The sequence below is a fragment of the Rhineura floridana genome, chromosome 1, assembly GCF_030035675.1.
Source record: "Rhineura floridana isolate rRhiFlo1 chromosome 1, rRhiFlo1.hap2, whole genome shotgun sequence".
NCBI lineage: Eukaryota > Metazoa > Chordata > Lepidosauria > Squamata > Rhineuridae > Rhineura > Rhineura floridana.
Window position 1 is genome coordinate 254271226 of NC_084480.1, and position 23170 is coordinate 254294395.

Genomic DNA, 23170 nt, shown 5'->3' on the forward strand with positions numbered 1-23170 from the left:
TACAATTCAGTTCAGCAGGTCTTCTTCATCACTCTAGATTATTCAGATGGCTTCCTCATCTCTCCTCCAAAAGGAGGCTGGGGCAACAGCAGGAAAGTGTTGGTAGGGCAATGATGGCGAGTCTTCTTCCCCAGCCTCCCAGAAGTTCCAGCTGCTAGTGCTGGTCTTCCTGCACTCCAATAAACTAGAGTAGCCTGGTTTAAATGGCACTGGGTTTACAACTAAGAACTGTTCCTTAACCAGTTTGTGGGCTGGACTATGAAGATTCTATTTCTAGACAGTGGGGTTAAATTTGGCTCACAGAGTCCTCTTGATTTGGTAAGTTGCAAGTTATAGACTTCTAATTTATAGAAATGTCTGTCATATTCCCTGCACTTCATTTGATTAATCTCAATCATTAAAATATCAGTATACTTGTTTAAGTCTTGACCATCGACAATTCTCTCAAAGCCAAATTCATATCTTCATCTTTAGGACTGCAGAATTACTTTGCAGCTACCTGCTTCTTTGAGCTGGTACAACTCCGGTATGTAGATTGCATTAACCTTGGACTTGCATAGCTGTTCTCACCACATGCATATCCTTTTAGTGTGAACTGAGACATCCTTCGGTAGGAGGCTGACTCCAGAGTGGGCCTGGGTCTGAGTCATGCTTTATTCTAGAGGATCATAGCAGAAAAAATGTATGTTTGCCCAAGATGTGCAGCTAAAGGGGAGATGACAGAATAAAAACCATGGTTGCCTCCTTCTCTCTCTCTCTCTCTGTTTCTCTCTCTCTCTCTCTTTTCTTTTGGAAATTGGCCAGAAACAACAACCCAACCAGTCTGCCCCCCTCCCTGCTGACACATTGGCAATTCTACCTCTCCAATGTGAAAAAGGAATGGGAGGAAGGTTTCTATGTGTGGGGCCTAGTCATATAGACCCATGTTAATGGAGCTATATGTAAAATGGAAAGGAGTTCAAGTCCCACTCTCTCCTCATATACCTACATGTCTTGGTTGACTTGATTTTTATATTTGCATCCACCTAAGCTTGAAGCTTGATGCAATTTAGCAATCCTAAACAAATGTAAGTATGTATCATTCATGTAATATTGCACCCAAGGTGCAATCTTCTCAAATTTATGATACCAACTCAGTGTTTTATTCTGGAGAAGATATTTAAAACACTTTTTGTTTATGGCTTGGATTCTAACATCTATGAGACATCTGTGTTTTTTTAATCTGGGAGAAAAGCAGTTTTGTACTGCATGATGCAACATTTAGACAGCTATCCTAATGCGTCCTATGGGTATTTACTCTTTAATTATTTATATACACAACTGTGTAAGGATTGCACCATGTTGAATCCCCAGGGCTTGGTGGGCCCTGCTCATTAGAATGGAGAAATAATTATATATGAAATTTCCTGTTATTTCTTTTTTCAGATTTCAGTCAAGTAGACATCACAATATAGGAGAGGCATTTTGTTGGCAGTCAGCTGTATGTCTGATAGTTAAACTTTACTGAATTAGGGTATTGTAATAAAGGGTTTCTCTTTTTTTTGTATAGCTTCGTGATTATGTACCTCTGTGAAACAATGTACTACTGTGTTGCTCCTTCTGGTTTTCTTATTGAGCTAAACATTGCTAAATTTTCTTTTCCAGAACGAAATTGCTGCAAGAAATAGTTCATTCCTGTAACTGGAGAAGGTGCATGAATGCACAAAGTAAGTTCTGTATTTTTGTTCATTGCTAAGATAGATATTAACTGAATTTCGTATTTGTGACCTGCTTTTTCTTCCTACAGGAAGCCTGAAATGGCTGACAAGAAGTGCGAAACAATACAAAAATATAAAAATTGCAATCAATATATCTAAACAATGAAGTAGTTCCATGCTATACCAAATTTGTAATTGCAAATAAACTAATATAATTCCAATAGCATTCATATTAATTATCTGGCTTAACTAACTAATCCATTATAACTAACCCAATATATGCAGCAAGCTATATGAAATGCAGAAAGTAATGCGAAGACTAGAGAATAATAATACAATTAGGTGATATATCCACAAGGTGGCAATGTGTAGAAAGCCTTTCAAAAACTGAAGCATGAAATAAGATGTTCTTGCAGAATGCACCATTCTAATAATGCATTTAAAATTAATGCCCTTTTATGTGTCCTGGGCTTTAAATGCAAGGGAAATCTGTAGTATACACTTTAGTTTCAGTATGGATGTGGATACATATGTTCTGTCTTACTAGGTGGTCTCTCAGTGCTAGGTTCTTGGAGGAAGCATCCTTTCCAGTCTGGTTTCTGGGATGTAAACACTCTTGATTTATCCTGGCAGATGACTTGAGCAGGATAATGGATGGGAGAAATGCTGCCTTTTTTTTGACCTCTCAGCAGTTTCAGTAACATCAACCATGATATCTTTCTGGATCACCTGACTTAGGAGGTATTGTTTTGCATGCTTCCAGAAGATGGTACTGGGGTATTTTGCTCTATCCCTTGGCCAAAGGGATTCTGCAAGATCAATATTGCCTCCCAGGTTCTTAAACATCTACATGAAACTGACAGGAAAAGTCATCTGGAGGTTTAAGCTGCAGTGTCATTGGTGTGCTTGTGATACTCTGCTCTACCTTTCATCTCCACTATGATCTCAGAGGCTGCAGAGATCTAGTGTTTGGAGATGGATTAGAGAAAAAGCTGATATTTAATCCAAGCCAGATGGTTGAAGAAATATCTATCCTCTGCCCCACCCCAGATCAAAATCACACTTAATGCTAAGCCAAACCATGACTTAGATTGAACAAGCAAACACGAAATCTGAGTGAGAAGATTGAGGTTGATTTTGATCCTTCTCCAGTTCTGCTGCTGCCATGCTGCTGTGAGCTTAACCATGGTTTGGCTTAGTGTTGCAGCCAAACCTGGGTTCGTGGTTTATTTTGCTCCAGACAAACCATGAGTTGTAGTCAAGATTTGTTCTACAGCTTACTGTTCATGATTGGTCTGGAGGAGATAAACCATTAGCCCAGGTTAAGACATAACGCTAAGCCAAACCATGGCTCAGCTCACAAAAGCAGGCAGCAGCATGTCAGGAGAAGCAAAAGAGGCATGATCTTCAAGCTGGAAGCCTGCACATTTGTTCATTTGTGCCAAGACATGGTTTGGCTTAGAGATCTTGCTAGTAGCTGCTATTTGCTGGTGCTCTTAAATTCTGACAACCTAGCTACACTAGGATAGCAAAGCTGGCAATGTCACAGCTTACAAGTAGAAGAGGTTAAATACCACTGGGGGACTACACAAGCCCACTTAGAACAGTGCCATATCTAATAAAAACTGATCTTGGAAGCCATATGCTTCCGGCAGTGGTCTCTTCCTTAGATCAACAGATGGTTTCCTAAAGAATTTCCCATGGAATTCTGTCTGCTATGTAATATTTCCTCCCAAAATGATTCCATCATATATTACAGTATCCTTCATAGCATAGTAAGTTGCAATGTAGCTCTTCAGTACAAGGCTTCATTGAGTTATTGTAGAAGTAGCAGGTTTTGCTAGAGAAGTTTTTACCTAGTTCTTGTTTGGGGCTTGTAAAATCAATTAGTTATTTGCACATATATGTTTTCATATGCAACTATGTTTATTCTTAGCACAGTTGAGAAGGTTAAACTAGCCTGCACTCCTTCAGCCTGAAATATTTTATAATTTTATACTATACTATACTATACTATACTATACTATACTATACTATACTATACTATACTATACTATACTATACTATACTATACTATACTATACTATACTATACTATACTATACTATACTATACTATACTATATTTATTGATATTTATAAAAGTATATGTACACTGCCCTCTCATAAAATATCAGGGCAGTGCACAACAAAATAAAAACATAAAAGCCATTAAAAACAGTACAGAATAATCAGTAATGTTTTCTTGAGTAGCTAGGCACTTTACACAACTGCATCGACTTGTCTGCATAAAAATGTCTTCAAGAGGCACAGGCCCAGCAACAGTGGGTGGCCAGGTCAGGCACTGGCCTGAGGACCCAGGAACTCACAGGGGCCCATCACCCACCAGTCCTGGGCCTGGCACTCCTCCCATCACCTATCTTTGTTGCTGTGGGAGCCTGCTGGGACTGCTATCACCTCCACTTCCTCTGCACTCACCCATCCCTTCAGTGGCTGAAGGTTCTGGATGCTCTGTGATGAGCCCTTCTACAGTCACCACCTCCAGAAACTCATCTGGCCCTGTCCGCTCAGAAGCAGCTTCCATGGTGTGGGAACTTAGCCTCATGGACACGGTAGCTGCTGCACAAGGCACCACAGGAGAGTGAGGATAAGTTTCCCCATGCACTATCATCATCATCATCATCATTTGTTGTTGTTGTTGTTATGTGCCTTCAAGTCGATCACGACTTATGGCGACCCTGTGAATCAGTGACCTCCAAGAGCATCTGTCATGAACCACCCTGTTCAGATCTTGTAAGTTCAGGTCTGTGGCTTCCTTTATGGAATCAATCCATCTCTTGTTTGGCCTTCCTTTTTTTCGACTCCCTTCTGTTTTTCCCAGCATTATTGTCTTTTCTAGTGAATCATGTCTTCTCATGATGTGTCCGAAGTATGATAACCACAGTTTCATCATTTTAGCTTCTAGTGACAGTTCTGGTTTAATTTGTTTTAACACCCAATTATTTGTCTTTTTCGCAGTCCATGGTATGCGCAAAGCTCTTCTCCAGCACCACATTTCAAATGAGTTGATTTTTCTCTTATCCGCCCTTTTCACTGTCCAATGTTTACATCCATACATAGAGATCCCCTTTCTTTGGAATTGGGATGTATATTGAATGCTTCCAGTCCGTGGGCCATTGTTTAGTTTTCCATATTTCTAGACACATTTTTGTCAAAATTTGGACAGATTCAGTCTCAGTAGCTTGTAGCAACTCTATTGGTTTTATCATTATCTATCATTATCATTATCATCATCGTCATCACTTGATACCCGAAGGCCCCCAAGCGACTTACACATTGTTAAAACAAAACAAATAAAACACACTATAAAAACATAACACTCAACAACAACAAAACAATAGCAATACCACTCCTACACAGACACAGGGAGGTTTGGCAGCATATTAAAAACAAAACATAAAAAGAGCAGATTTCTGTAAGGACTCTTGCTTTGCCCCCCCTCTCAGACTGGCTAACCTCTCTGCCCTAGGGGCCTGTTGCTACTGGCTGCAAAAGAAGCGGTGATTATAGCAGGGCAGCAGCAGCAGGAGTAGGAGTGAAAGGAACAGCATCACCAGTGCAGTACATGAGTTCAAAGTATTCACTCTTTTGCTCCTCATGGTGCAGCCACTGTAATAGTGATAGATCACAGCTCAGCTCTCTTTCTCCAAGGGGGTTAGAAGATGCAGGGGGCCACCACTCCTGAAGCTGGAGCAAGGAGAGGGTGGAAGAAAAAGAAGAAGCAATGGCAAAAGGGTGGTTGCAGGAGCTGGCTCTTTCTTTTGAATTGGGCAGTAAAGGGCTTATATGGCCCATGCTTCGCTGCAAGAGAAAGAAAGCCAGTCTACCTGGGGATGCTGGCTATAGAGTGCCCGGCAGATGCAACTGCCTTTGCACTTCAGAAGAAAAGGCTAGCTAGGTCTGCTAGGTACATTTGGCTTTTTTTGCCTTAGGCTGTGGACAGGCAGGAGCACTTCATGGTGGCAGGAGGCAAGTGCTGGTGCACTCCCACTCCACCACCTTCCCATGCAGTCTGGCCCTGATCTACTGCCTGAGCCATGAAGCTCACTTTGCCTCATGGGAGGGACAGCCCAACACCTAGATATTGGAGTACAATGCTGTGTTTTTTTCCCCTTGTTCCATTGGTTTCCTGTTTGTTTCTGGGCTTTATTTGAAGTACTAGCCTGTAAAACGCTGGTGATTAAGCAGTAAAATAATAGCTTAAATAATTAAAGATCTGCATCATTCAACCTTGGTGGTCTGACTCTTTGTGACATCATTGGAAGCACTTAAAACAAGTGAACGCAAGAGTTGGAACCTTAATGGTGGTCACACCTTGCTGTCGAGCAAGGGTGGGGCCAAATGACTAAATACTGCCCTCCAGGCCTCTCTGTCCAGCCCTTGGGACCCTCCCCAGGCCATATTCTTCACTGGCACAGCTCTGCCCTGTCCTCTAGTGCATTTGCCTGGCTGGAATGGGTCTGTCAGCTGTGATCATGTTTCTTGCTTGTCTGGATGTAGAGGTGTGTTTGTATATAGAAACTTCTGACTTCATGTACTGGAGTGTAAACCTATTGTATAAAAGAAAGAGTCAGTCTGTTGCTCTACCCACTTCTGCCTTTGCCTGAACCCATCACTTAAACATGGACCCTGAAAGATTGTCCACAAGGAAATGCGGCCCTCAAGCTGAGATAAGATTCCCCACTCCTACTGTGGAGATTCACCTGGCTCCTCCCTGTTATCCTTCATGCAGAAATTCAAAACATTTTTATTCAGATGGACTTTTTAATATCCAATTCTGCTGCTGTGTTCTGTGATTTCAATTACTGCTTTTCATGATTGTTTTTTGATTCTGTGGCTTCTAATGCTGTATGCTTGTTCCTTATATGTAAGCTGCTCAGTAGAAAAATGGTATAAATAAATAATGAGTGCATTGTGGAATTTCTGTCAACATTTCCCCCAAGAATATTTGCAGAGTGCCATGATCAGCCTGATATTCTTAATTACAAAATTATTATTTTATGGTATTTTTTGGTTAAACATGGGTAGATGCTTTGATAACATTTCTCAATCAGTGGAAAAAGTAACTTAAATGGAATGTTTGTTTATGGCTCCAGACTGCTTGTTTACTTTAGTAATCATAAATGTCCTTTTAAGGACCTGTTTAAAAATGATATTTATAAAACTTTTTTTTCCACTGATCTATTACCGGAAATTATCCCCTGGGAGTTATACTAACTGGCTAATCATAAATCGTCCTTCTAAAAAGAAGTCTGATTCATTCAACATAAAACTACAGTAGACCATTGTAATTAATCCTGAATTAACCAAATTTCACTAGTTTATATTATTCACTTAGCTTTATGTTTGATTTTGGGGATTCCTTTCTGTTAGGATATAGGTTCCAGTTGGGACCATGAGTTCAGCAAACATCTTTCAGCATAATTTTCTCTCTCTAAATGTTAGTTACCTTGAAGATCAGGCATATGTGGTGATTTTCTTTTACTTCTGTCAAATGATCCAGACAATAGATTTTGGTAACCTGCCATACATTCTTTAGCTTTTCTTCTTCTATGGGCTCTTGTATACTGCAGAGTAGGTTGTGTTTTTTTAAGGGGATCTGCTGTTTCTAGTGTGTTTTGAACTCCTTGTTCTATTCACCCCCTGCTGTCTTATGGTTTCTTTTAGAATTCTCACCCATCCATTTCAGGGTCTTGAGGATGAGTAACAATCTGTCCCCCCCCCTCAAAAAATGTGTTAGAATGCAAACATAATGTTAACAGCTCCCTCCCTCTCCATAGTCTTTAACCCAGTTTGCTGAAAGTGGCCCACATTTTAAATTTTTGTAGCACTTCTGAAACATCAGCAGACTTTGGTTCTTGCAGATCTCCAGGGAAATATTCTCATAATTGTTTGAGCAGCCACTCAGAGAATGCTTCTTGGTATTCCTCCTGTTGCATAAGATTCTGTCACTCAGTACAAGTGTTATACTGAAAATGTAGGCACTTAGTGGCCCTGTAACCTCTGCTTTAACAGTCCCTTTCTAACTGGGCATTAAATCATAGCATTGTGCTAAACCAGCCTTTCCCAACTAGTGGGCCATCAGATGTTGTTGGACCACAACTCCCATCAGCCTCAGCCAGCATTGCCAATGGCCAGGAAAGATGGGAATTGTGGTCCAACAACATGTGGTGGCCCGCTAGTTGGGAAAGGCTGTGCTAAACAGAAAAGAGTAGCTATAACAATACACAGACACACTTTATCTAGGATAAAGGTCTACAGGGCCGTCATTTGGACACGTTGCTAAAAATACCATATTAATGGCCCTTGGGGAAGCCCATACCCATGCAAGCTCCATGTATGTTCTGAAGCATATGAAGGTTCTGCATTGGGCTGTACTGTTTTGTGTAGGTCAAAAGCAAGATATGGTAGTAAATAATCCCAGTTAAAACAGAACAATGTGGCATGGGACAATTCCATGCTAACATTATACCAGACTAATGCAGCAGTGCATATTATTGTAAGGATATCATTGACATGTACACAGTGCTTCTGTTTGCTGTGGGTACATTGGCATTTCCCACAGCAGACATGTAAGGTGCAAACAACAGTGAATCCTTAATACGGAAGTTCATTTATTTATTTAAAATATTTCTATCCAGCCCTTCTATCCTATAATAGGGCACTCAGTGTGGCTTACAATAAAATCAAACACATACATAATAAAATTGTACACAGTAAAGATCACAAAAATATTAACATAAATTAAAATACATAAAATACAGTTAAAATATGTAAAATACAATACACACATATGTGGTACTGAAGGGACTAAAGAGGTAAAATTAAAATAGAATGTCAAAGAATTGTCCCCCTGGGGTTCCTTGTCCTCAGCGCCCCAAGGGGGGTTCTTTGCTTCTGAGAACAGTCCCAGCACCTTTGGGTCTCTGCTTCCCAGGCAAACTATCCCTCCTTCAGGATTAAACCAATGGTAGAACTGCCACCACCCCTTTTTCCAGCTTCCTTCTCGGAGCAAGGGGATCTCAGACAACTAGTGAGTTCTAAGGGTATTAACCCACATTAATTAACAGTAATCAGTAGCGGTCAGCGATCAAGGACTAGATTTAGAATCATTAGTTTCGAGCCCTTTCACCTTAATGTGGTGAGGGGGTTTGAGAGTGTTGAAGAAGCTGAGAGCAATGCTGTCAGGAGTCTAGACCAAGAGGCTAGACTCCTAGCAGGGGCACCCAAGGCAGAATGGTCAAAAGCTGAGACACCAAACTAAGATGCATCCAAACTCAGAGGAAGGCAATGGTAAACCACCTCTGAATATCTGTTACCACGAAAACCCTATGAACAGGGTATCCAAAAAGCAACCCGAGATAGTGCTGGAAGATGAGACCCCCAGGTCAGAAGGCACTCACCGAGCTACTGGGGAAGAACAAAGGACAAGTACGAGTAGTGCTGTGACTAATGACTCAGTTGGGTCAAACCCAACAGGAAGCCCAGAGGCTGATATGCACAGATGCGAAAGGAGAATCCGGAGCTGTGAGACGCACACAGTAGGAACATGGAATGTGAGAAGCATGAACCAGGGAAAGTTAGAAATTGTCAAGCAAGAAATGGAGCGTATCAACATTGCAATACTTGGCGTGAGTGAATTAAAATGGACTGGAATGGGACATTTCCAATCAGGCAACTACAAAATATTTTATGCAGGAAATGAGAAATCAAGAAGAAACGGGGTTGCTTTAATAGTGAGAAGTGATGTAGCAAAAGCAATTAGGAGCTACAACGCAAGTGATATCAATGAGATTAAATGGGAAACCTATTAACATAACCATCATCCAAGTCTACGCTCCAACATCAAATGCAGAAGAAGAGGAATTGGAGAGATTTTACACAGAAGTACAGGAGGAAATTGATCACACACCAAAGCAAGATATGATGATAATCTTAGGAGACTGGAATGCAAAAGTAGGGAACAGAGAAGAACTAGGAATTGTGGGGAAATAGGGCTTAGATGACAGAAATGAAGCAGGAGAAAGACTTATTGAATTCTGTGAAGCCAATGACTTGTTTCTTGCCAACACAGTTTTTGAGCAACCAAAAAGACGGCTGTACACGTGGACATCACCAGATGGTCAATATAGGAATCAAATTGATTATATAATTGGAAAAAGAAGATGGAGAAGTTCCATACTTTCTGCAAAAACAAGACCAGGAGCAGACTGCGGTACAGATCATGAACTGATTGTATTGAAAATCAGAGTAAAGCTAAAGAAGAACAACAAAGCACTCATAATGCCAAAATACAATTTAAATAACATCCTAGAAGCATATAAAGATCAAATAAGGAACAGGTTTGAGGCTTTAAACTTAGTTGACAGAGAACCAGAAGAACTATGGAGTGAAGTCAGGGACATTATCAGGAAGAAAGCAAAAAGACAATAAGTCTTGTTAAAAAGAGAGAAAGACCTCAATGGATGACTGAAGAAACTCTTAAAATGGTTAAAGAGAGAAGGAAAGCAAAAGCAAAAGGAGATAGAAACACGGTCAGAACCCTAAATGCAACTATACAACAACTAATACATGGGGACAAAGAAAACTATTACAATAGTTATTGTATAGAAATAGAAAAGGACAACAAAATGGGAAGAACAAGAGCCCTATTCCAAAAGATTAGAGAAATGAAAGGGAAATTTAAACCACGAGTAGGGATGTTGAATAATCAACAGGGGAACACACTGACTGACCGAGATGAAATAAAAGGAAGATGGAAGCAATACACAGAAGAACTCTATAAAAGAGATGCCAGGATGACAGATTCATTCATGGAGGAACCATATGATGAAGAACCAGAAATTTTAGAATGTGAGGTGAAAGCTGCTCTTAAAATACTTGGAAGAAACAAATCACCAAGAATAGACGGCGTACCAATAGAGTTGCTACAAGCTACTGAGACTGAATCTGTCCAAATTTTGACAAGAATTTGTCAAGAAATATGGAAAACTAAGCAATGGCCCACAGACTGGAAACGTTCAATATATATCCCACTTCCAAAGAAAGGGGATCCCAGAGAATGCAGTAATTACCGAACTATTGCCATGATATCCCATGCAAGTAAAGTAATGCTCAAGATTCTACAACAAAGGCTCTTACCATATATGGAGCGAGAAATGCCAGACGTCCAAGCTGGATTTAGAAAGGGAAGAGGCACCAGAGATCATATTGCAAACACACGTTGGATAATGGAACGGAGCAAGGAATTTCAGAAGAAAATCACCCTGTGCTTTATAGACTACAGCAAAGCCTTTGACTGTGTAGATCATGAAAAACTATGAATGCTTTAAAAGAAATGGGAGTGTCACAGCATCTGATGGTCCTGATGCGCAACCTATACTCTGGACGAGAGGCTACTGTAAGGGCAGAATATAGAGAAACCTTGGTTCCCCATTGGAAAGGGTGTGAGACAGGGGTGTATTTTATCACCCTATTTTTTTAATCTGTACGCAGAACATATCATTTGGAAAGCGGGATTGGACCAAGATGAAGGAGGCGTGAAAATTGGAGGGAGAAACATCAATAATTTAAGATATGCAGACGATACCATACTCTTACCAGAAACCAGTAATGATTTGAAACGAATGCTGATGAAAGTTAAAGAGGAAAGCACAAAAGCAGGACTACAGCTGAACGTCAAGAAGACTAAAGTAATGACAACAGAAGATTTATGTAACTTTACAGTTAGCAATGAGGACATTGAACTTGTCAAGGATTATCAATACCTTGGCACAGTCATTAACCAAAATGGAGACAATAGTCAAGAAATCAGAAGAAGACTAGGACTGGGGAGGGCAGCTGTGAGAGAACTAGAAAAGATCCTCATATGCAAAGATGTATCACTGAACACCAAAGTCAGGATCATTCAGACCATGGTATTCCCGATCTCTATGTATGGATGTGAAAGTTGGACAGTGAAAAAGGCGGATAAGAGAAAAATAAACTCATTTGAAATGTGGTGCTGGAGGAGAGCTTTGCGCATACCATGGACTGCGAAAAAGACAAATAATTGGGTGTTAGATCAAATTAAACCAGAACTATCACTTGAAGCTAAAATGTTGAAACTAAGGTTATCATACTTTGGACACATAATAAGAAGACAGGATTCACTAGAAAAGACAATAATGCTGGGAAAAACAGAAGGGAGTCGAAAAAGAGGGAGGCCAAACAAGAGATGGATTGATTCCATAAAGGAAGCCACAGACCTGAACTTACAAGATCTGAGCAGGGTGGTTCATGACAGATGCTCTTGGAGGTCGCTGATTCATAGGGTTGCCATAAGTCGTGATCGACTTGAAGGCACATAACAACAACAGTTTCGAGCCAATACACACCCTTTAAAAGAAAAGAAAGGTATATATAAAAAGAGAGCAGCAATTGTTCCTCAAAGCTAATTACCCTCAAGAGGTACATTGGCATAACAAAGGTGAGAGGTTCAATACAGACAAAAGAAAATAACCAAGAGCTTGCTAAGCTAAGATCCTATACTCACAGTAGAATAGCCTGGTCCCCAAACGGCTTTTCCCTCTCAAACTTCAGGCGAGTAGAGTAGATGGAAATAGGGAACAACTGAAGGAATATCCTTCATTTTTATGGAGTTTCTTGGTCCACAGGGAGGGGAGAGGCAAATAGCCATATTCCGCCCCTGCCGTGATCCACTCCTTTGAAGCCTTTGAAGATAAGGGGGCTAGACAGCATCATCCAGGGGTCCTGATATACAACACCCCCTCTTCCTGACTTTTGATCTCAGGAAGCTGATAAGGGATAACAGCTAAGGTTCAGTTGCATCTCACAAAAACATTAACATAAATTAAAATACATAAAATACAATTAAAATACGTAAAATACAATACACACACATATATATATGTGGTACTGAAGGGACTAAAGAGGTAAAATTAAAATAGAAGGCATAAAATCAGTTCAGGCTGTACCTTCAGTCCTTCCTAAAGGCTTTCCAGAACAAGATGGTTTTCAGAAGTCTCTGGAAAACCATCAGGGAGGGAGTAGAGCAGGCTTCTTGGGGTAGGGTATTCCAAAGTCTGGGGGCCACAGCTGAAAAGGCTCTCTCCTGCATGCCGGTCAGTCTAACATCTTTCACTCCAGGCACACAGAGGAGACCAGAGGCAGATGATCTTAAATCCCAGGAAGGTACATATGGGCCTAAGCAGTCCCTCAGGTACGTTAGTCCAAGGCCATTTAGGGCTTTAAAGGTCAGAATGAGCACTTTGAATTGGGCCTGGAAAGAAATTGGGAGCCAGGGGAGTCAATAAAGCACAGGGGTGATATGCTCCCTGTGCTGTGCTCCAATTAACATTCTGCCTGCTGCAGTTTGAACCACCTATAACTTCCGAACCTATCTGTCTGTCTGTCTGTCTAATCTATCTATCTAATCTATCATTTTATTTATACCCCACCCTTCCATCCAGCAGGAGCCCAGGGCGGCAAACAGAACACTAAAAACACTTTAAAACATCATAAAAAGACCTTAAAATACATTAAAACAAAACAACGTTAATTTTCAAAGGCAGCCCCACATAGAGTGTGTTACAGTAATCAAGCCTCAATGTCACCAATGCATGTGTCACTGCAGCCAAGTTAACTGCTTCCAGGAACAGGCGCAGCTGGTAGACCAGTTTGAGTTGGCCAAAAGCACTCCTGGCTACTGCAGCCACCTGATATTGAAGCAGCAGGACAGGATCTAGGAGAACTCCCAAACTGCAGACCTGCTCCTTCAAGAGGAGTGCAACCCCATGCAGAATAGGTTGCAACCCTATCCCTGGCGCAGTTTTCCCCTTGACCAGCAATGCTTCTGTCTTGTCTGGATTAAGCTTCAGTTTGTTAGCCCACATCCAGCCCTTCACAACCTCCAGGCACCGTTTTAGGATGAGCGCTCCCTCCCTGTAATCAGGTGGTAGGGAGAGATAGAGTTGAGTGTCATAAGAACTTAAGAACATAAGAAGAGCCTGCTGGATCAGGCCAGTGGCCCATCTAGTCCAGCATCCTGTTCTCACAGTGGCCAACCAGGTGCCTGGGGGTAGCCCGCAAGCAGGACCCGAGTGCAAGAACACTCTCCCCTCCTGAGGCTTCCGGCAACTGGTTTTCAGAAGCATGCTGCCTCTGACTAGGGTGGCAGAGCACAGCCATCATGGCTAGTAGCCATTGATAGCCCTGTCCTCCATGAATTTGTCTAATCTTCTTTTAAAGCCGTCCAAGCTGGTGGCCATTACTGCATCTTGTGGGAGCAAATTCCATAGTTTAACTATGCGCTGAGTAAAGAAGTACTTCCTTTTGTCTGTCCTGAATCTTCCAACATTCAGCTTCTTTGAATGTCCACGAGTTCTAGTATTATGAGAGAGGGAGAAGAACTTTTCTCTATCCACTTTCTCAATGCCATGCATAATTTTATACACTTCTATCATGTCTCCTCTGACCCGCCTTTTCTCTAAACTAAAAAGCCCCAAATGCTGCAACCTTTCCTCGTAAGGGAGTCGCTCCATCCCCTTGATCATTCTGGTTGCCCTCTTCTGAACCTTTTCCAACTCTATCATATCCTTTTTGAGATGAGGCGACCAGAACTGTACACAGTATTCCAAATGCGGCCGCACCATAGATTTATACAATGGCATTATGATATTGGCTGTTTTATTTTCAATACCTTTCCTAATTATCGCTAGCATGGAATTTGCCTTTTTCACAGCTGCCGCACACTGGGTCGACATTTTCATCGTGCTGTCCACTGCAACCCCGAGGTCTCTCTCCTGGTCGGTCACCGCCAGTTCAGACCCCATGAGCGTATATGTGAAATTAAGATTTTTTGCTCCAATATGCATAATTTTACACTTGTTTATATTGAATTGCATTTGCCATTTTTCTGCCCATTCACTCAGTTTGGAGAGGTCTTTTTGGAGCTCTTCGCAATCCCTTTCTGTTTTAACCACCCTGAACAATTTAGTGTCATCAGCAAACTTGGCCACTTCACTGCTCACTCCTAATTCTAGGTCATTAATGAACAAGTTGAAAAGTACAGGTCCCAATACCGATCCTTGAGGGACTCCACTTTCTACAGCCCTCCATTGGGAGAACTGTCCGTTGATTCCTACTCTCTGCTTTCTGCTTCTTAACCAATTTCTTATCCACAAGATGACCTCTTGTCATCAGCATATTGATGACATTGTACTCCAAATCTCCTGATGACCTCTCCCAGCGGTTTCATATAAATGTTAAAGAGCATGGGAGACAGAATGGAACCCTGCGGTACCCCATAGGCCAATGGCCAGGGGGTCAAGCTGTAGTCTCCCAGCACCACTTTCTGGGTCCTGTCCGTTAAGCAGGACCAGAGCCACCGTAAAACAGTGCCTCCCAATCCCATCGCAGCTAGACGGCCCAGAAGAATACCATGGTTGATGGTATCAAAGGCTGCTGAGAGGTGCAGCAGCACCAACAGGGACACACTCTCCCTGTCTGATGCTTGGCATAGGTCATCAAGCAGGGCGAGCAAGGCAGTCTCTGTCCCATGATCAGGCCTGAAGCCTGATTGAAAAAGGTCTAGATCAGCCTTTCCCAACCAGTGTGCCTCCAGATGTTGTTGGACCACAATTCCCATCTTTCCTGACCATTGGCAATGCTGGCTGAGGCTGATGGGAGTTGTGGTCCAACAACATCTGGAGGCACACCGGTTGGGAAAGGCTGGTCTAGTTAGTCTGATTCACACAGCTGGCATAGCACAGTGGGGAGGAGAGCCTGGCTGGGAGTCCAGAGTCTGTGAGTTAAAATCCCTGCTCGTGTCTCTTGGGTGTAAAGGGCCAGCTAAAGATCACCCCCACAGTGAGTGGCACAGGGGTTACGTGCCCTGCCACCTGTGTTGCTCTGGGCAAGCTGCATAGTCCCAAGGAGTCCAGTTGCCCCCCAGCTGGCAGTTGCAGACAAGGAAGGGGCTGGCTTATGCAGCTGTGGCAAGCTGAGCAGGCCCTAGCCAGCTGGGGAGGACTAGCCTCAGAGGCAGGGCTGGATTATCCATTAGGCTTAGTAGGCTGAAGCCTAGGGGCCCGGAGCTCTTGGGGGCCCGTGCATAAGCTAAATATGTATATATATAGATTTTTCATTATGTACAAAAAGAAAATGTTTGCACTTTGCAATCGCATTCATAACGTTCTAAAAGGATGGCTTAAAAGACATAATGCACACCAGCCAAATAAAAACGGTCCATTAAACATTTTATTTTCAATAATTTTACTGCACCTGCACTCTGCACCGATATTTAGTATTGATCGCTGTTTTTAATCTTCATGGTTTGTGGCGTGCATACTGCATGTATAGGCAGGGCTGGTTCTAAAGGGCAGCCAGGTGGGGCACTGGCCCGAGGGCCCCTGGAGCTACAGAGGGCCCTCTGCTCTCCTTCCGCAATCCGCGGAAGCAGGACAGGAGCCGCGGATCGCAGGACAAGAGCTTCCCAACTGCCCGCCATCCCCCCGCTTCACTTACCTTTTTCTCCGCTGTTTTTTGCAGTTTGCCATCAATCAAGATGGTGGCCGAGGTTTCCCTAAGGGGCTGAAGCCTCTGCCACCATCTTGGTTGATGGTATGCATGCATTCTACATGCGTGCATTGCTGCCATCAACCAAGATGGCGGCAGAGGCTTCAGCCCCTTAGGGAAACCTTGGCCGCCATCTTGATTGATGGCAAACCTGCTCACACAGTGCGCGCAGCCGCAAAAAAAGTGGAAAGGTAGGTGAAGCGGGGGGGATGGGATGGGACAGGATGGCAGGCAGCTCAGAATCAGCCTAGGGGCCCTCCTCAGCTTAATCCGGCCCTGCTCAGAGGTAGGCAATGATAAAGCTCCTCTGAATACCGCTTATGAAAACGCTATTCATAGGGTAGCCATAAGTCGGGATTGACTTGCAGGCAGTCCATTTCCATTTTCAGTCCAATTCATCCAGGAAAACTTGGAGCTGAGCAGCCAGCACCTTCTCCAATCACCTTGCCCAAAAATGGGAGATTAGAGTCTGGGTGGAAGTTAAGATCCACAGGGTCTAATGAATTGGGCCAGGGCTCTCTAGAACATCTACATAGATGTTTAAGTACACACATCTGTTCAAACTGTACATGTTTGCTATGGGAAACACCAGTGTAACGTGTGAAGCAACACTCAGAAAACATGTAGATGCAGGTTAATGGTGACTGGTTAAGTGTTTATCAGTATTGCCATTTGGCTGAGAGCTATAATAATCTCTACCAGTCCCTATATGACCTACATAGGTCCCATTCCCTACATGACCTATATAGTTCTTATTGAGGAGGTGCTTCTTAAGATGTAAAAATGGATAGCTTCTGACTTAAATGTTCTCAGACTGACTTAAATGTTGACTGTTAAAAGTTTGAGTGTTGTGGCTAGTGACCAAAATGTGTAAGGCTTTAAGCAGTCTGCTAACATTTCTAGTAATATTTGTGCCTAACTTTTAATGAAGCCCACCCCTAATATATTCAGGAAAATGTGATGAATAATACTGAAAATATGCACACATTTATCAATTATTTCTCTGATGCTCATAAAAATTGTCTATGTATCATTCAAATATATATAAAAATGCCTACATAAAGTGCAGCCTACATAAAGAACAGGAGGCCTGTTCCGCACAACACAGGAAGTGGACCTTTAATGTTGTAGCACCAACACTTTGGATTTCCCTCCCCATAACTATTAGACAGGCACCATCTCTATTATCTTTTCAGTGCCTACTGAAGATCTTCCTCTTTCAACAAGTCTTTTAAGCAGAAACTTATCCCAGTCTCTGTCTGTGTTGAAATTACTTTATAAGATGTTTTTGAAGCTTTTTTGAACAGCTGGTATAGCACAGTGGGGAGGAGAGTCTGGCTGCGAGTCCAGAGTGTGTGAGTTCAAATCCCCGTTCATGTCTCCTGGGTGTCAAGGGCCAGCTAAAGATCACCCCCACAGTGAGTGGCTCAGGGGTTACGTGCCCTGCCCCCTGTGCAGCCGTGGGCAAGCTGCATAGTCCCAAGGAGCCCAGTTGCCCCTCAGCTGGCAGTTGTGGACAAGGAAGGGACTGGCTTGTGCAGTTGTGGCAAGCTGAGCAGGCCCTAGCCAGCTGGGGAGGACTAGCCCCAGAGGGAGGCAATGGTAAACCCCCTCTGAATACCTCTTACCATGAAAACGCTATTCATAGGGTAGCCGTAAGTCGGGATCAACTTGAAGGCAGTCCATTTCCATTTTCAAAGCTTTTTTTGAAAAAGGTTTTAAAGATGGTTTGTTTTAATATATTTTAAAGAAGTTTGTTTAAGATGTTTTAGAGTGCTTTTAGTGTTTTTGTTTGCCATCCTGGGCTTTTTCTGGGAGGAAGGGTGGGATATAAATTTAATAAATAAAATAAATAATAGCATGTATGAAAATTCAGACATAGAATGCTGTTGCACTCAGATCCTGCTTCTAGGCTTCACATGGGCATCTGGTTGGCCACTGTGGGAACAGGATGCTGGACTAGATGGGTCACTGCCCTGATCCAGCAGGCTTTTCTTATGTTCTTCATTGGAGTAGTGTTTCCTTTATAATTACTAGTGTATATAGGAGAGCTGTGAAAATTAATCACCAGAATTCAAGTTGATTTTTTTTATATGGGATTTTATGGGCACAGAGGAATAGTGGCATGTGTATTTCTTTGTGCCATAATAAATGTAAATGCACCTCCTGAACATTTTCCTACTTTTATACATTTTCATTCAACTTTCCATATTGCCCTTTCCACAGTCCGTGCTACTGGTCTATATTGTTGGACAGTGTAAGGGAAGGCAAGACAAACAATAACCTTCTTGAGCTAAAATTTGTGGTAAAATGTGCCACTGAGGAGCAGAAGGAAAGAAGTTCTGACCCTTTTAAAGATTAGGCATGAAGTCACTCTCCATTAGTATCTATTGAAGGAACTCCCCTCAACACACACACACATATGTTTTTGTAGTGTTTCCCTCACTGTTCAACATATCTTCCTAGAATGGTTACAGTTCTCAAATGCACAGCAGGCCTTTTTGAATGCCTAGTTCTCTGCTCCAGCTTTCCTCAGTTCTGGGTGATGATGCTGATCTTGGGGAATGATGCAAATCTGCAAGCTTTATCTGGGTTCCTGAGCTCTATTGACTGGCTTTCTTCTTTCTTAGTCAATTTAAATTATTGGGAACAAATTAATTCTTCTGCATTTGCAGCAAACGTAGTGTGTGGGACAATATGGCCTAGTTTCCTGTTTTGCCATAAAATTCAATATACTTGTCTATCTTCATCTATATAATGCATTATTTATTTATTTATTTATTAGATTTTTATACCGCCCCACTAGCATAGCTCTCTGGACGGTGTACAGCAAAAAATACAAATATATACAATAAAAACCCATAATATAATACAGCAAAGACACATATAAAGAATGAAAAATCTAAAATCAGTTACAGCAAATTTTAAAAAAACTAAATTAAAATTAAAGTTAGATTAAAATGCCTTAGAAAAGAGGAAAGTTTTAACCTGGCGCCGGAAAGATAACAGTGTCGACGCCAGGTGCACCTCATCGGGAAGACTATTCCACAGTTCGGGGGCCACCACTGAGAAGGCCCTAGTTCTTGTTACCACCCTCCAAGCTTCCCTCTGAGTCGGAACTCGGAGGAGGGCCTTCGATGTAGAACGCAGTGTATGGGCAGGTTCATATCAGGAGAGGCCTTCCAGCAGGTATTGTGGTCCCGCGTCGTATAAGGCTTTATAAGTTAAAACGAACCCTTTGAATCTGGCCCGGAAGCATATTGGCAGCCAGTGCAAGTGAGCCAGAACAGGTGTTATGTGTTCAGACCGCTTGGTCTTCGTTATCAATCTGGCCGCCGCGTTTTGCACGAGCTGTAGCTTCTGAACTGTCTTCAAAGGTAGCCCTACATAGAGCGCATTGCAGTAATCCAATCGTGAGGTTACCAGAGCATGTACCACTGATGTTAGGTCCTCCCTGCTCAGATAGGGACGTAGCTGGGCTACCAACCGAAGTTGGTAGAACGCATTCCGTGCCACCGAGGCTACTTGAGCCTCAAGTGACAGGGAAGGATCTAAAACAACTCCCAGACTGCGAACCTGTTCCTTTAAGGGGAGTGTAACCCCGTCCAGGACAGGGTGTATATCCACCATCTGATCAGAGAAACCACCCACCAGCAGCATCTCAGTCTTGTCTTTACCTCTCTTTCCTGCCAGGTCAGTTTAGCTTTTTTTGACTATTCCACAAAACTCTCCTGGCTAAGGCTATTGATAATAAAAGATCTAAAGATGGAACTAGTAGTATAATGATACTACTAACCTAAGCAGCAAACTGATTTTTTTGGGGGGGAGGGGGGCTTCTCCAACAGGAAGTGACTCCTTTGTTCTATCTTGATGCCAATCCCTTTCATGTGAAGGACAATCCCTGAGTAAAAAAAAATTAGGGTTTACCAGGAAATATCAGTACTGTATCATAAAAGAATAAGAAGGCTTGTACTTTATATACAGGAAATGTGAAGGGAAGCTTATAATATCTTAACTATTCTGTTTTAAAAGATATGTACTTTCTAAAGTTGCTACTGAAATTACCTAAAATGCTGTCCTTTTTTATTAAATAATGTTTTATTGAGAGTTCCAGTAAATGTAACAACAAAGTATAACAATGATCAAAGTACAACAAACATGTCACTCTACATAAAAAAAGAGAGTATGTTCAACAACATCAGCCTTACATAAGAAATAGAAAGAATGCCAGAAAGCACGATAATAGAATTAAAAAGCACGATATACATCCACCAAAAGGAAATTAATGATGAGGGTGGTCTCGCTTCTGCCCCATCTTCGAAAGCATACTATATAAAAGGATACCATATTGGAGTGAATTTATTGGAGGATGTCTCCCCTCAAGCTTTTTTTCGCTTTTGAGTTAATGTTTTTTTCTAGGGCAAGTTGCCAAAGTCTACTAAACCAATTCTTTATCTATAGATGTTCTGCTTCCTTCCAATTTTTGGCTATTTCAAGCCTCACTGCAAGTAGGAATCTGGATAGGAGAGACATCTGAGTTTTAGGAACATCAGAATCTCCTTTAAGGAAAAGAAGTGCCAAAGCTAGATCCAAGGTGATTGTGGCTTTAAGAACCTTACTAGCAATTTGAATTGTCTCACTTTATTACAGTCCCACCATAAATGTAGGAAAAAACTACGAATTGGGCATCCCCTTCAGCACAGAGGGAAGAGGGAGGAGTTGATATAGTTCAGTTTGACAGGTGTGAGGTGCCACCGATGTATAACTTTCAAAGCATTTTATTTGATAAGAGCTGAAGTGGTTTGAGTGTGGACCTACCCATATATCATTCCATTCCTCTTCCATCATTTCCCTCCCCAAATCTTTAGCCCAAGCTTTACGTGCCGAATTGTCTTTTCTATATTTAAATTCTAATAGGAAGCTATAAATGATAGAGATAGCACCTTTTTGGCTAGTTCATGGTTTACACAGGGATTCATAGGACGTCAAAGAATGTGGTGAGCCTTCAGCTTAGTAAATTGTGTTTGTAAAGGAGGATACCTGTAAGATTCTATACCAGTTGATTCCTAACCCAGAGAGACGCTTTACTAATTGAGAAATTTGTAAAGGATGTCCTCAATCAAACAGATCTCACATTGTCAGCAATTTGTCTACATTTGTCAAGCAATTTGTCTACATTTGTCAATATGGCTAAACTTGGGATGATCTAGAAATGGAAGGAGAGGGGATGGCCAAGGCACTAGTTTGCGGACCCATTGAGTCCAGATTTTCAAGGTGGCATTCAAGAAAGGGTGTGTGATTGAGGAAAGAGCACATTTAGATGGCGGTAGCAAGGGGAGTGATTGTATTGATGGACATTTCACATCCGAAGTAATTTCCATTGAAATCCAAGGTATACTTAAGTCAAAGCCAATCATTTGAGCTAATTGTTTAAACTGCAATGCTTTGTAATATAGCTACAGATTTGACATGCCAAAACCTTCTTTATTGCTTGAGTGATAAAGAACTGCTTTGCTTAAGCATGAGCATTTACTGCAGTTGCAGTAAGAGTCAAGCATTTGCTGCCATTTCTATAGGAGTGTCTCACAGAGATAAATGGGGAGAGTTGGAAAAGGAAGAGGAATTTGGGCAGAATGGCCATTTTCACTGCAGTCACTCTGCCAAGCCAAGAAAGGAAAGGTTTTTCCAAGAATAAAGCTCCATTTTGATAGCTCATATTAATGGATCGAAGTTACTTTTTAAATTGTTTTAAGTCTTTGCCACTTAGGGATAAAACCTGTCTGATCAGTGCAAATGTATCTAGAGATAAAGACATTTAATCTCTGAGCCATTATCGAAGTAAGTAGCTTAGCATCTTGATTCAGAAGAGCTATTGGGTGATAGGACCCCAGAGAGCACGGGTCTTTGAGGTTTAGGGATGACAGTTATTCTAGCTTGTCTCCAAGTCTCTGGGATCCTATCTCCCTTCATAATTCCATTCACCAGTGCTTGTAGATGGGGAAGGAGAATCTGACTGAATGTTTTATAAAATTCTGCTCCAAAGCCATCAAGACCTGGAGTCTTCCCATTTGTGGTCTTCTCTACGTCCCCCGACCGATGCTTCTCACAGGTCATGGAAAACTGTCCTGCCCAGAGCCCGAGGCAAGAGACGGAGGCAAGGCTTGGTTCAATTCTCATTTTATTAGTGTGATGGTTACATCCAAAGCAGTGCACTTCATAAACCTGTCTGCTCTAGCTCCACTACTTACCCTAGCTAAGCTACCTAAGCAGTCTCTGCAGCATGTGGGGAGAGTTGACTCAGCACTAGAGTCTGGGTAGGCACCTGCTTACGTAGGGAAGGTCTTTGCTTGCAAATGAAGTTATGAAGTTCCACCCTCTGAAAGTCCCTCTTCTCACGTGGGGTGAGGGAGGGGGATGAGCCTCCAGTGGCCCATCCAACAGTGGGGCTTTGCTAGGTGATGGCTCGGCTTCAGGGAGCGGGAAGCTGGTTGGCAGGAAAGCATTTGAAGTGCCAGATGGGGATTCCTGTGGGTGTGGCATGTGCGAAGGGTCACTTCCAATGGCTCAGGCGAGGAACTTGCAGGCAGTGCAGGAACCGCCTCAATGGGGGGGCTGGCCGGTGAAGTCTGCGGGCTGACAGTGCTCCCCCTTCCTTCAACACTCCCAGGGACCTCATCCTCATCTGACTCCTCTCCCTGAGCTAACTTCTCTTGCGCCTGGGGCGCAACAGGAAAACATGGACAATCATCCATTCTCAGTAGAAAAGAAGTGAGGAATATTGCCAAGACTTGGTAGTGAGCTAGCCATGCCCCCTGAAATGTTTTCAGATTGATAGTAA

General features: G+C 42.3%; 1 protein-coding gene across 5 annotated transcripts in view; it reads left to right on the forward strand.

Moving 5' to 3' along the window:
• The window catches only part of MAPRE2 (microtubule associated protein RP/EB family member 2), a 156835-nt gene that overhangs the window by 33660 nt on the left and 100005 nt on the right, over positions 1–23170 (forward strand). For 3 of the 5 annotated variants that reach the window (XM_061598315.1, XM_061598288.1, XM_061598306.1), the window contains exon 2: positions 1645–1706. The gene's annotated coding sequence lies outside the window, so the exon portion shown is untranslated. Of the gene's footprint in view, positions 1–474; positions 527–1644; positions 1707–22467; positions 22487–23170 lie in introns of those variants that run through there. The other 2 variants (XM_061598296.1, XM_061598325.1) reach the window with 2 other exon arrangements.